This window comes from Pseudophryne corroboree, chromosome 7, assembly GCF_028390025.1.
Source record: "Pseudophryne corroboree isolate aPseCor3 chromosome 7, aPseCor3.hap2, whole genome shotgun sequence".
Taxonomy (NCBI): domain Eukaryota; kingdom Metazoa; phylum Chordata; class Amphibia; order Anura; family Myobatrachidae; genus Pseudophryne; species Pseudophryne corroboree.
The window spans coordinates 453,863,005-453,876,659 of record NC_086450.1 but is presented as its reverse complement, the minus strand read 5'-3'; positions in this window follow the sequence as shown (position 1 = coordinate 453,876,659).

The following is a 13,655-nucleotide window of genomic DNA, read 5'->3' as shown; positions in this document are numbered from 1 at the left end:
TGAAACAAATATGCCCTTGGTAAATAAATACAATACTCTATCTCCTTCCATCAGTCATATTGCTAAGAAACATTGGCCGCTAGTTAAAACTGATAAACATCTGGGCTGGACAGAAACTAAAGTGATGCCTTGCTATTCACGGGGTCGTAACCTCCGAGATTTTTTAGTTAAGGCTGACATATCTAAGAAACATAACACGCAACAAACAATGTTTTACCAAACTAAGAAATTGAGTTGTATACGCTTGTCAATTTCTTATACCAGGTGTTTTTTTTCCTCATCCTCAAACAGGAAAAAAGATACAGATACGTCATTTGTTAAACTGCAACAGCAGTTATGTTGTGTATCAGTTACTATGCCCTTGAAGGCTATCATATGTTGGCAAGACGGAGAGGAAATTCAAAGAAAGGATGACAGCCCATCGTTCCTCCATTCGTAATGCCCTCAGTAGCGGCTCTAGTGATCAACCTGGCCCTAGACATTTTTTGAAGTATCAACATCCATTTTCCTCTCTTAGATATAGAATGATAGACCACATTCCAGTCTCCCTTAGAGGAGGTAATAGGTCTCAGAAATTAATACAATGTGAGGCTCGGTGGATTGATAGACTAGGGGTAGTACAACCTAATGGTTTAAATGAAAACATCTTTCTTAGCTGCTTTCTATAGGGCATAGTTCTACCTTATCATTGAGGGACAGGTGATGCATATTTTTGGCTATTAGGAGACACCTGTTATGTTATAATTAGTGTTATCTATTGTAATTTCATTACTGCATATCAGGTTGGAAGTCACTGGTACTTAGATTGTAGTATGTTCAGGCTAATGTTTTGTTATAACATCTTGCTCATTGTTCTTATTTTCTTCAGCCTGCGCTTGTATGCACGGACTCTTTGTTTATGTATGTTACTATGGTGATGGCACTGACGCTCCAGGGATGCGGCAACGGAATGATGTCATTTTTAGGCGTCCCTGGATGGGTGCGTGGTCCTGCTCCGGCTAGCCTGATGCACTGCGGTGGTCTATAAAAGGTATGTAATGTTTTAATCTTTGATATTCTGATGACAGTTTAAATACTGACATGTTAATACATCGCAAACGTCTCGTGTGTTTGTCAAGCCAGGAGGGCCGCACCAAAGGGGAAGTATATATATATATATATAGAAATATCCATGAAGAACGGCACTGGCAGCATATATGAGATGCAAAATAAGCTGTATTAGTAGGTAGACGTTTCGGGGCTCACGCCCCGTCCTCAGTACCAAATACAATTAATAATTGTATTTGTTACTGAGGACGGGGCGTGAGCCCCGAAACGTCAACCTACTAATACAGCTTCTTTTGCATCTCATATATGCTGCCAGTGCCGTTCTTCATGGATATTTGTTTGTTTACATCAACAGGCACGGAACGAAGCTAAATTATTGTATTTGAGTGCCAGCTGATATGGATTCTATATATATATATATATATATATATATATATACACATATTTACTTTTTTTATTTATTTTTTATTGTATAATATATTTAATTATATTTTTTGGCTCTTCGCAGGATATCTCCCATGATAAGATATGTGATTATAGAAAAGAGAGTTGATCAGGAACGTCGGTGGATTGAGAGTTGTGAAACATTTCTCAATGTCATTTTCACTGATAAATTGTCTGTTGCTCTTGAGAGGTTATCCCAAATGTCATTCCATAAAGGTCAACATATTTCATTAAAGCCACGTCCAAAGCATCCATTGAAGGTCCATGCATAAGGAGCCATATCACGATAAGGAGCCGGTCCCCTTTTATTGTTCAAAGACACTTTATTCTGTCCCAGTGTTTTAAAAAAATACATACACTGTATAGTAAATGTAAAATAACTTTAAAATGAAGTGCTTATTAATGAACCATTTTCTTATTTCTGTAGGGGTCATGGATAAGCAATTCTTTAATAAAATTGTAGAGGGATGTATGGTGCCATTCGTAAGTTAACATTACCCATCTCATCACAGACTATTCCAAGATAGCCTACCTAAACACTCTGCCTCAGCCAAATTCATGGAAGAGAAAGGCATCAATTGGAAATGCACACCACCAGAGTGAGTATTGTTTTACTACAAGTAATGTTGGTACAACAGTAAATGTTTTTATTGGCTTCATGAACAGTACAATATGTTTTATTCTGTTAACTTTTTCATTTCATTAACAAACTTTTTTTTATATACAGATGGAGCCTCAGTCATCTATGCTGTCTATGGCAATAGTCCCGATCATGGAGTTGCAGCGTGCCTGGGCGCAAGGCGGCATGCCTAGTTGTAGGGAGGCTCACAGAGCTTATCATGGCATTTGGCATTACCGGTGAGTGTAATACCTGCGATCATCCACCAGATGTCACTCTTTAAAATCACCAATGCGCATGCGTGTGTTCTCCATTGAAATATAGTACACTATAGAGCAAGAACTTCTTTACTATACACTGTATGGGCAATGCTGTGTCATTACGCTATTTAAAATACACTGCAGTACAGTATTTTCTCCTTGAGTACTAAGTAGCATGAACAGCTTGTAACGTACTCTGCTCTAAATGCTACAGCTACATACTTATCTTTATAAGTATAATGGGTAGAGATAAAAGCTCCTCCCTAAGTTCCTGGATGCCAAAACACCATGCTTAGAATCTATGTACAGTGTTTTCTCTCTAGCCAGAAACCCAAAACCAGTGCAAGAGGGGCGGACAATTGGAGTGGACCCAACACATGGTTGCTTGCCATTTCCCTTTGAGGTGTCACATAAACTAGTGGCTAGTCTGCCCTGAAAACCAGGAGTCTCATCTTCCATAGGGTACTGGGCTCGAGTCTTTTGGACACCCAGAACCAGAGATATCAGGGCACAAAGTGGACCCATTTTCCCATAGACTATAATGGGCCCGTTAATTCAGACCCACAATGGGTTCCAATGCTTGCTGTTGGCCTTGTGGGGGTCACAGAAACTTGGAGTCAGTATCTTCTGGTAGTTATTTGTCTCCCCTTCCATACGAACTTGGTTCTGAACCTATTGGACCCCAGAACTGGAGATATTAAGCTTTAAGCCCATTTTTATTTAATTTAATAGCTCACACAAACCTAACGTCAATGGACCATTGCTTTAACACGTTAATTTGTGTCTGTATACACTATTTTTATTTACTGATTTATTGTTTTTTTTTGGGGTGGTCCCAACAGAGAATGAATATTTTCGATAGCATCTCTGCACTCCGCTGGTTAACCACCACCTCCCCCCTCACCCTTCCCCCTCCCCTGAGAGACTGATCTTTTCAGACAATAAATTGCCAAGACAGTATGTAAATGAAGAGCTGATACTACAGTTGCTTTGGTTGGGGGAAAGGACTAGAGAGGGCCAGAGTGAGTGCACATTAAACAGGGTCCGACAGTTAGTCATGGAAACAGGTCTTTTCCTGTGTGCATAATTCTATTGAATGCAAGGTTCTTAAATATATGAATGTTTTGCTGTATTGGTTACAAGGCTTGGATGCTCACATACAGTACTGTATGCCTAACGTCAATGGACCATTGCTTTAACACATTCATTTGTGTCTGTATAAACAATTTTATTTATTGATTATTCTACGGGACTTGGACGCTCACATAACCCTAACATCAATAGATCATTGCTTAACTCATTCACTTGCAACTGTATAAACTAATTTTATTGATTGATTTATTGGTTTCCTTTTTTTTAATTGACTCCATCTGACCATTGGTCTGTGTGTACAGTATACAGTAACATTACGGTCGTTACTGACCATTTGCCAGAGCTTGTAGATCAATCCAACACTAGTCACTCTACAGTACTGGATTAGCAGAGCATTAGCCACCCAGTGGTGAAGATGTGTATTGCATGCTGCGTATGTAGTCATGCCTCAATGCGCCTGTCCGTGCAACATTTAAACAACCTTAGCTATCGCTTAGGCGTGACTAACCCTTCGTGTAGGTGAAGAAACAGCAATGATGAGGGAGGCTTCATCTACACTGTTTACTTTAGATCAACGGACATTAATCAAATTGAATTGGTGTCGGCTCAATGGAAGAGATACATTAGGAGTGTTGCGAAGCCAACAACAAAACAGCAGCTTTTGGTTGGGACCGTAAAATTTTGGGAAGATGTACTTACAACTGAAATGTGCAAAAGAGAGGAAATAATATATTATTCCAAAGACCGGCGCTAGAATGGGCACTGTTCACCAAGCTGCTGTGTAAAATATGGGGATAGTCAATCCCAAAATGGATATTTTAAACAAAGAAAAAGACACTGCGCTTCTTTGTGGAAAGAAATCCAAAACAGGTGAAGTAAAATAAATTTTAAGTGATTTATTAATAAAATAATCAATAAAATATTTTATTGTAAAATTGTCTCAAGGTGCAATTCATTTAAAATTACAAACAAATATATTATCTGTTCTAAAGCAGCTGGGAGATGAAAAGCATGAAATGAGATTGAATAGTCACCCTTTTGGAATGAAGGTTTCCACATCCGTGATCGAATGGTGATATGGAATTGGTGTGTCATGTTCCTTAAATGTGACCTTTTGAGTGAAAGTTCAATCACAAACTTAATCTGATGGGTCCTGGCTGTATATTGCTGTCCAGGCTAAAATGGTGAGGTCCTATAATTACCAGATGGCACTGCTGTAGCAGCAGGAGTCCCCTGTAGCCGGATCTAAAGCTTAGTTGAAATGGCCTTGAAGGTGTACATCCATATATGGCGTGATGGTGAAGGTCTGGTTCAGGTCACACAAATGAAATGAAATCCAATTGCAGCATGTGTCGGGTACAGAGTCCAATGAAGTCAAGGGGTGTTTCTGGCCTAATGCATTTCAAAGGTATCATGCTACTGTGGGTATTGAGGTATTTATACCTAGAGCAATATGGCTGCTGATTATTGCACCTGTGGTTCAATTACACTTCAACCTGCATTTACAAATTTAAATTACATTTTTATATCTAATAAATGGAGGCAAACATTTCTATATACAATACTCAAAAAAATAAAGGGAACACTTAAACAACACAATGTAACTCCAAGTCAATCACACTTCTGTGAAATCAAACTGTCCACTTGGGAAGCATCACTGATTGACAATCAATTTCACATGCTGTTGTGCAAATGGAATAGACAACAGGTGGAAATTATAGGCAATTAGCAAGACACCCCCAATAAAGGAGTTGTTCTGCAGGTGGTGACCACTGACCACTTCTCAGCTCCTATGCTTTCTGGCTGATGTTTTGGTCACTTTTGAAAGCTGGCGGTGCTTTTACTTTAGTGGTAGCATGAGACGGATTCTACAACCCACACAGGTGGCTCAGGTAGTGCAGCTCATCCAGGATGGCACATCAGTGCGAGCTGTGGCAAAAAGGTTTGCTGTGTCTGTCAGCGTAGTGTCCAGAGCATGGAGGCGCTACCAGGAGACAGGCCAGTACATCAGGAGACGTGGAGGAGGCAGTAGGAGGGCAACAACCCAGCAGCAGGACCGCTACCTCCGCCTTTGTGCAAGGAGGAACAGGAGGAGCACTGCCAGAGCCCTGCAAAATGACCTCCACCAAGCCACAAATGTGCATGTGTCTACTAAAAATGATCAGAAACAGACTCCATGAGGGCGGTAAAAGGGCCCGACGTCCACAGGTGGGGGTTGTGCTTACAGCCCAACACCATGCAGGGCATTTGGCATTTGCCAGAGAACACCAAGATTGGCAAATTCGCCACTGGCGCCCTGTGCCCATCACAGATGAAAGCAGGTTCTCACTGAGCGCATGTGACAGACGTGATAGAGTCTGGAGATGCCAAGGAGAACGTTCTGCTGCCTGCAACATCCTCCAGCATGACCGGTTTGGCAGTGGGTCAGTAATGGTGTGGGGTGGCATTTCTTTGGGGGGCCTCACAGCCCTCCATGTGCTCGCCAGAGGTAGCTTGACTGCCATTAGGTACCAAGATGCGATCCTCAGACCCCTTGTGAGACCATATGCTGGTGCAGTTGGCCCGGGGTTCCTCCTAATGCAAGACAATGCTAGACCTCATGTGGCTAGAGTGTGTCAGCAGTTCCTGCAAGACGAAGGCATTGATGCTATGGACTGGCCCGCCTGTTCCCCATACCTGAATCCAATTGAGCACATCTGGGACATCATGTCTCGCTCCATCCACCAATGCCACGTTGCACCACAGACTGTCCAGGAGTTGGCGGATGCTTTAGTCCAGGTCTGGGAGGAGATCCCTCAGGAGACCATCCGCGACCTCATCAGGAGCATGCCCAGGCATTGTAGGGAGGTCATACAGGCACGTGGAGGCCACCCACACTACTGAGCCTCATTTTGACTTGTCTTAAGGACATTACATCAAAGTTGGATCAGCCTGTAGTGTGTTTTTCCACTTTAATTTTGAGTGTGACTCCAAATCCAGACCTCCATGGGTTAATAAATTTGATTTCCATTGATAATTTTTGTGTGATTTTGTTGTCAGCACATTCAACTATGTAAAGAACAAAGTATTTAATAAGAATATTTCATTCATTCAAATCTAGCATGTTTTATTTTAGTGTTCCCTTTATTTTTTTGAGCAGTGTATTAAGAAACAGAAGCAAGCTGAAAGATTTTTGCATAATATTTTACTTTTCTAAGTTGTATTTTAATTGGTCCCATTATAATAGTAGTCATGTGACAAACATAGTGGTCATGTGACTCTGAGACGGCGGTCATGTGATGCAAATACAGAAACTCTTTAGTTTGTATATGATCTTTTTTAAGCAGAGAAAGCTAAAAATGCATATAAATCAGTTTTTTTACACAGATATAGAGTTTTACGAATATTCACAAAAACAAATGTTTTGAATTTTAAAGAGATTATTCATATACTAAAATGGCAATAGTATTCAAGAAACATACACTGGGTTTTATTTGTAGTGGTCACATGATTGAATGGTAATGAAGATCAGTGCAAAAAAAAAATATTCATATGCATCACAACTATTTAAATGTTTGTGGTAATATCCTTGCCCTTCACATACAGTATATTTAAAACAGAATTTCATTTTATAAGACAGTTGTAACCAGAATGTGGTAAGATAGGGCAATTCTACAAACAAATCCCCAAAAAAGGGGTGATTATAGAGGCACAGAGAGAGGTAAGATATCAGATGTTTGGAGTTCATTGATGCAGATGGGAGAAGATAAAACCAGGAGAAAAGAGGGGGGAGAGGGGCAGAGGAGAAAGGAAGGGGGAGGGAAAGGGGAAGGGGGTACAAAAGAGGGGCGGCACATTTCTACAGTACTATGTTTAATTCTACTGATTCATTTAGTCCATTAGGATGCAGTGAATCAAGTTTAAACATCCAGAAAATTTCTTGTTTGCAAAGTCTCGCAAAACGGTGTCCCACCTATTCGTGGTTGGAATATGTTCCAATCCTGTTACTCGTAAGCAATTGGGGTCTCCTTTGTGGTATTCATTGTAATGTTTTGAGACACTATGGGTTAAAACATTATTCAATATATTCCTACGATGTTCCATGAATCTTGTCTTAATTTTGCGAGTGGTCCTACCTATATATCTTAAATGACAGCTACAAGTCAATAGGTAGATAGAATATTCCTTATTACAATTCATAAAGCTTTTAGCAATGATATGTTGACCTTCTTCTAGTCCTGGAATCAAGGCTGTTTTTAGTACATGGTGACAGGTAGTGCATCTAGACCCGCTACATTTGAAAAAGCCCTGTAAGGGTTTAAACCAGGTGGAATGATTTTTGAGATTCTTTTTTATTGATGTTTGTTTTAAATAGCTGGGTTCCCAGATATTTTTAAAGACTTATTCCTTTTAAAAATAAAATTAGGTTTTATTGGAATATGATCTCGTAGTATATTATCTTGTTTTAAAATCCCATAGTTTTTAGAAATTATACGTCTGATATTATGATGTTGATTATTGAATGTGGAAATAAACAAAAGCGGATCATTTGTTGTCCCCATTCTCTCCTTCCCCTTCCTTTCTTTGGGAATCAGTAAATCTTCTCTAGAGGTTTGCCTAACTTCTTCCAGGGCTCCAGAGACTAAATCTTATGGGTATCCTCTGGTGATGAAGGCATAAATCATATTTTTGATTGATTGTCAAAAACTTTGAGATTGGAGCAATTTCTCCTGAGACGGAGTAGTTGTCCACGTGGAATGTTTCTTTTCCACATAGAATGATGACCACTTTTAAAATGTAGGTATGCATTAGACCCTACTTCTTTTGTATAGTTCGATGTTAATATGTTCTCACCTCTGGCTTCTAGGGTCACATTCAAGAAGTTCATTCATGTGGGGTGATATGTGTGGGTGAAGGACAAATTATAAGTGTTTGAATTTAAAGAAGCAATAAAAGCTGTGACTGATTCTAATCCCCCATACCAAATGAAAAAAGGTCATCTATATACCGTCCATAGAGGACCAGGCTCCCGCTGAGTCCGCCCCCCCCACACAAACTGCTCCTCAAAGCTGCCCACTTAGAGGTTAGCGTAACTCGGTGCTAACCTGGTCCCCATGGCGGTAACTATCACCTGAAGATAGTGCGTGTCCAAAAATAAAAAGTGATTGTGTTTGAGAATAAATGTGATGGAATTCACCAAAAAATTAATGTGTCTCTCCGTGAGATCCCCATCTTGTTTTAATTTGGACTCTATAGCCTCTAAACCTAAATCAAGGGGGATGTTGGTGTAGAGGCTATGTACATCAAGTGTTAGGAATGCATATGATTCTTTCTATTCTATATTTTAAATTTTCTGTAAAATGTGGGTAGTGTCTTTTATGTGAGATCTTTACAGAGAGACATGTGGCTGTAAAAATGAATCTACATAAAAAGATAAATTGGATGTGAGGGACCCAATACCAGAAATAATAGGACGCCCAGGAGGTGAAGTGAGGGATTTGTGAATTTTGGGGAGGTGATAATAAATTGGTATTGTGGGGTGATCTGGAAACAAAAATTGAAATTCTTCCTTGGATATGACCCCATCTGCCTGTGCATCGTCTAAAAGGTTCTTTAGCTCTAATAAATAAACCTCTGTCGGATCTGAGGTTAGGGCGATATAAAAATTAGTGTTCCATAATTGTTTCTGAGCCTCTAGGATATAGTCTGATCTATTTAGGATAACCAAACTCCCCCCTTTTTCTGCCTCTTTTATTATAATACTGGAATCTTCTGTTAGCTGTCGTATGGCTTTCCTTTCTCATTTATTAAGATTGTTTTGTTGGACCTGTTTTGCATTAAGGTTCTTTTTCTGTTTTAATTTGCATTTGTGCATAGTTGTTTGAAGTCATCCAATGTGGGTTTATAGAAACATTCTATGCTTGGACTCTTGTATTTATTTGGATAAAAATCAGATTTTGCCTTGAAAAGACCTCTATTTACTGTATAGATTTTTTCTGTGTGTGTAGGTAATGTGTTTCACTCTTCTCACCAAGCTCCTGTAAGATTTTAAGAATTGGATCTTCATCCCTATCTAGGACGATGGAAAGGGCTACTTCCCCTTGTTTAGCAATGTTTTTATTTGCAAAGTATCTTTTTCTACATAAAGATCTAACAAAATGGTTACGTTCAATGAAGAGAGTGAAAACATTGGGTGTTGCAGTTGGAGCGAATTTGTTAACCACCACCTCCCCCCTCACCCTTCCCCCTCCCCTGAGAGACTGATCTTTTCAGACAAGGAGGCCTGCTTACAGTCAATAAATTGCCAAGACAGTATGTAAATGAAGAGCTGATACTACAGTTGCTTTGGTTGGGGGAAAGGACTAGAGAGGGCCAGAGTGAGTGTACATTAAACAGGGTCCGACAGTTAGTCATGGAAACAGGTCTTTTCCTGTGTGCATAATTCTATTGAATGCAAGGTTCTTAAATATATGAATGTTTTGCTGTATTTGCTACGAGACTTGGATGCTCACATACAGTACTGTATGCCTATCGTCAATGGACCATTGCTTTAACACATTCATTTGTCTCTGTATAAACAATTTTATTTATTGATTAGTCTATGGGACTTGGATGCTCACATTACCCTAACGTCAACAGATCATTGCTTAACTCATTCACTTGCGACTGTATAAACTAATTTTATTGATTGATTTATTGGTTTCCTTTTTTTTAATTGACTCTCTCCATCTGACATTGGTCTGTGTGTACAGTATACAGTAACATTACAGTCGTTACTGACCATTTGCCAGAACAATTTTGCGAGTGGTCCTACCTATATATCTTAAATTACAGCTACAAGTCAATAGGTAGATAGAATATTCCTTATTACATTTCATAAAGCTTTTAGAAATGATATGTTGACCTTCTTATAGTCCTGGAATCAAGGCTGTTTTTAGTACATGGTGACAGGTAGTGCATCTAGACCCGCTACATTTGAAAAAGCCCTGCAAAGGTTTTAACCAGGTGGAATGATTTTTGAGATTCTTTTTTATTGATGTTTGTTTTAAATAGCTGGGTGCCAAGATATTTTTAAAGACTTATTCCTTTTAAAAACAAAATTAGGTTTTATTGGAATATGATCTCGTAGTAGATTATCTTGTTTTAAAATCCCATAGTTTTTAGAAATTATACATCTGATATTATGATGTTGATTATTGAATGTGGAAATAAACAAAAGCTGATCATTTGTTTTCCCCATTCTCTCCTTCCCCTTCCTTTCTCTGGGAATCAGTAAATCTTCTCTAGAGGTTTGTCTAACTTCTTCCGGGGCTCTAGAGACTAAATCGTATGGGTATCCTCTGGTGATGAAGTCATGTATCATATTTTTGATTAATTGTCAAAAACTTTGAGATTGAAGCAATTTCTCCTGAGACGGAGTAGTTGTCCACGTGGAATGTTTCTTTTCCACATGGAATGATGACCACTTTTAAAATGTAGCTATGCATTAGACCCTACTTCTTTTGTATAGTTCGATGTTAATATGTTCTCACCTCTGGCATCTAGGGTCACATTCAAGAAGTTCATTCATGTGGGGTGATAGGTGTGGGTGAAGGACAAATTATAAGTATTTGAATTTAAAGAAGCAATAAAAGCTGTGACTGATTCTTATCCCCCATACCAAATGAAAAAAAGTTCATCTATATACCATCCATAGAGGACCAGGCTCCCGCTGAGTCCACCCCCCCACACAAACTGCTCCTCAAAGCAGCCCACTTAGAGGTTAGCGTAACTCGGTGCTAACCTGGTCCCCATGGCGGTAACTATCACCTGAAGATAGTGCGTGTCCAAAAATAAAAAGTGATTGTGTTTGAGAATAAATGCGATGGAATCCACCAAAAAATGAATGTGTCTCTCCGTGAGATCCCCATCTTGTTTTAATTTGGACTCTATGGCCTCTAAACCTAAATCAAGGGGGATGTTGGTGTAGAGGCTATGTACATCAAGTGTTAGGAATGCATATGATTCTTTCTATTCTATATTTTGAATTTTCTGTAAAAAGTGGGTAGTGTCTTTTATGTGAGATCTCAACAGAGAGACACGTGGCTGTAAAAATGAATCCACAAAAAAAGATAAATTGGATGTGAGGGACCCAATACCAGAAATAATAGGACGCCCAGGAGGTGAAGTGAGGGATTTGTGAATTTTGGGGAGGTGATAATAAATTGGTATTGTGGGGTGCTCTGGAAACAAAAATTTAAATTCTTCCTTGGATATGACCCCATCTGCCTGTGCATCGTCAAAAAGGTTCTTTAGCTCCAATAAATAAACCTCTGTCGGATCTAAGGTTAGGGCGATATAAAAATTAGTATTCCCTAATTGTTTCTGAGCCTCTAGGATATAGTCTGATCTATTTAGGATAACCAAACTCTCCCCTTTATCTGCCTCTTTTATTATAATACTGGAATCTTCTGTTAGCTGTCGTATGGCTTTCCTTTCTCATTTATTAAGATTGTTTTGTTGGACCTGTTTTGCATTAAGGTTCTATTTCTGTTTTTATTTACCTTTGTGCATAGTTGTTTGAAGTCATCCAATGTGGATTTATAGAAACATTCTATGCTTGGACTCTTGTATTTAATTGGATAAAAATCCGATTTTGCCTTGAAAAGGCCTCTATTTACTGTATAGATTTTTTCTGTGTGTAGGTAATGTGTTTCACTCTCCTCACCAAGCTCCTGTAGGATTTTAAGAATTGGATCATCATCCCTATCTAGGATGATGGAAAGGGCTACTTCTCCTTGTTTAGCAATGTTTTTATTTGCAAAGTGTCTTTTTCTGCATAAAGATCTAACAAAACGGTTAAGTTCAACGAAGAGAGTAAAAACATTGGGTGTTGCAGTTGGAGCGAATTTGAGGCCCTTACTGAGTAATGATAATTCACTGGCTGATAGTTTTTTGGAAGAAAGATTATATATACTCTTACTCAGAGTTTTCGTTTGAGCGATTATTTTTTATTTCTTTGATTTCTCCTCTCCCCCCCCCCCTCTTCCTCCTCTATACTTCTTTCTCTTAGTCTTTTTGGGGTTGTGATCGGCCTCTCCCTGTTTGGGAATTTTTCCTTTGTGGTCTCTTTTGGCATTGTCCTAAAACCCTCTGACTGTTCATCTTCCCTCTCTCTATGATACTGGTTCAGATCTTTAGGTCTGGCACCTGTCCTCCATCTCCCATCTACATCTGACTGATCCATCATGTCCCCCCTGAGTTTAACATGGGAAGAAGAAGTGCGAGGACCAGAGGGATGTGTCTTGGATGGATCTATCAAAATATTTTTTCCTGGTTGTAGTGTCCCACCTAGGATCCATATTTGTGTAAAAAAAATTATCTCTAAAGTCCTTATTTTTGGTTCTCACCTCTCCTTTCCTATAGTCTTCAAGGTCTCTTTTAAATTTCTTACATTTAGCCTCTATCACATTTTGTTCAAACTTTGTTATTCTTTCTACTGTTACTTTATCTCTTTCCTTAAATTCTTTGGAATTTTGTAAAGGTTCTAATTTGTTTCTAACGGATTCTATTTCTTTCTCAATATCTTTTGATCCAACTGAACATTGTACTAATTATATGTAACCCACTGTTCTTATAACCAGGCTAATTTAACGAATAAGCTACCTTTAAAACTAAGTGCCTCCACCCAAGTATTTATATATAATGGGGCCTACTTGGGAAAACCCACCAATGAATACTGTTTATCTTAATGCCAAGATACTATGTATATTACATTTAACATATTGTTACATATATAACCACCTGCAATCTCTCATGTATTTTCATGAATACTGTAGATTTATTTATGTCCTTTGGTTAAGACTCCCCTGTTTCACTGTACTCACATGCAACAATCAGTAAGTGAAAGGTAGATGCAACTGTATATATATATATATATATATATATATATATTGTGACAAGAACACTGGGATAGTGTTTGAGGGCAGGTATATTTGTCCCAGGTTCTTGTCTTACATGTTTTAGAAAATGTTAACTTCTAGGAAAAATGCTTTTTGTTTTGTCTGAACCTTTTCAGTTTGCTGTAAAAGCTGGGTAAAGGCTCTGAGAGAGAGATAAGGCGAGTTCTAGACATTGGGCCCAGTTCGGGTCTTTGGCCTCACAGAGGGCTAATCAGGGTTTCAGCTGTGTAAGTGTGTTATAGTGCTGCTAACCTGATTAGTATGGGCAGACTG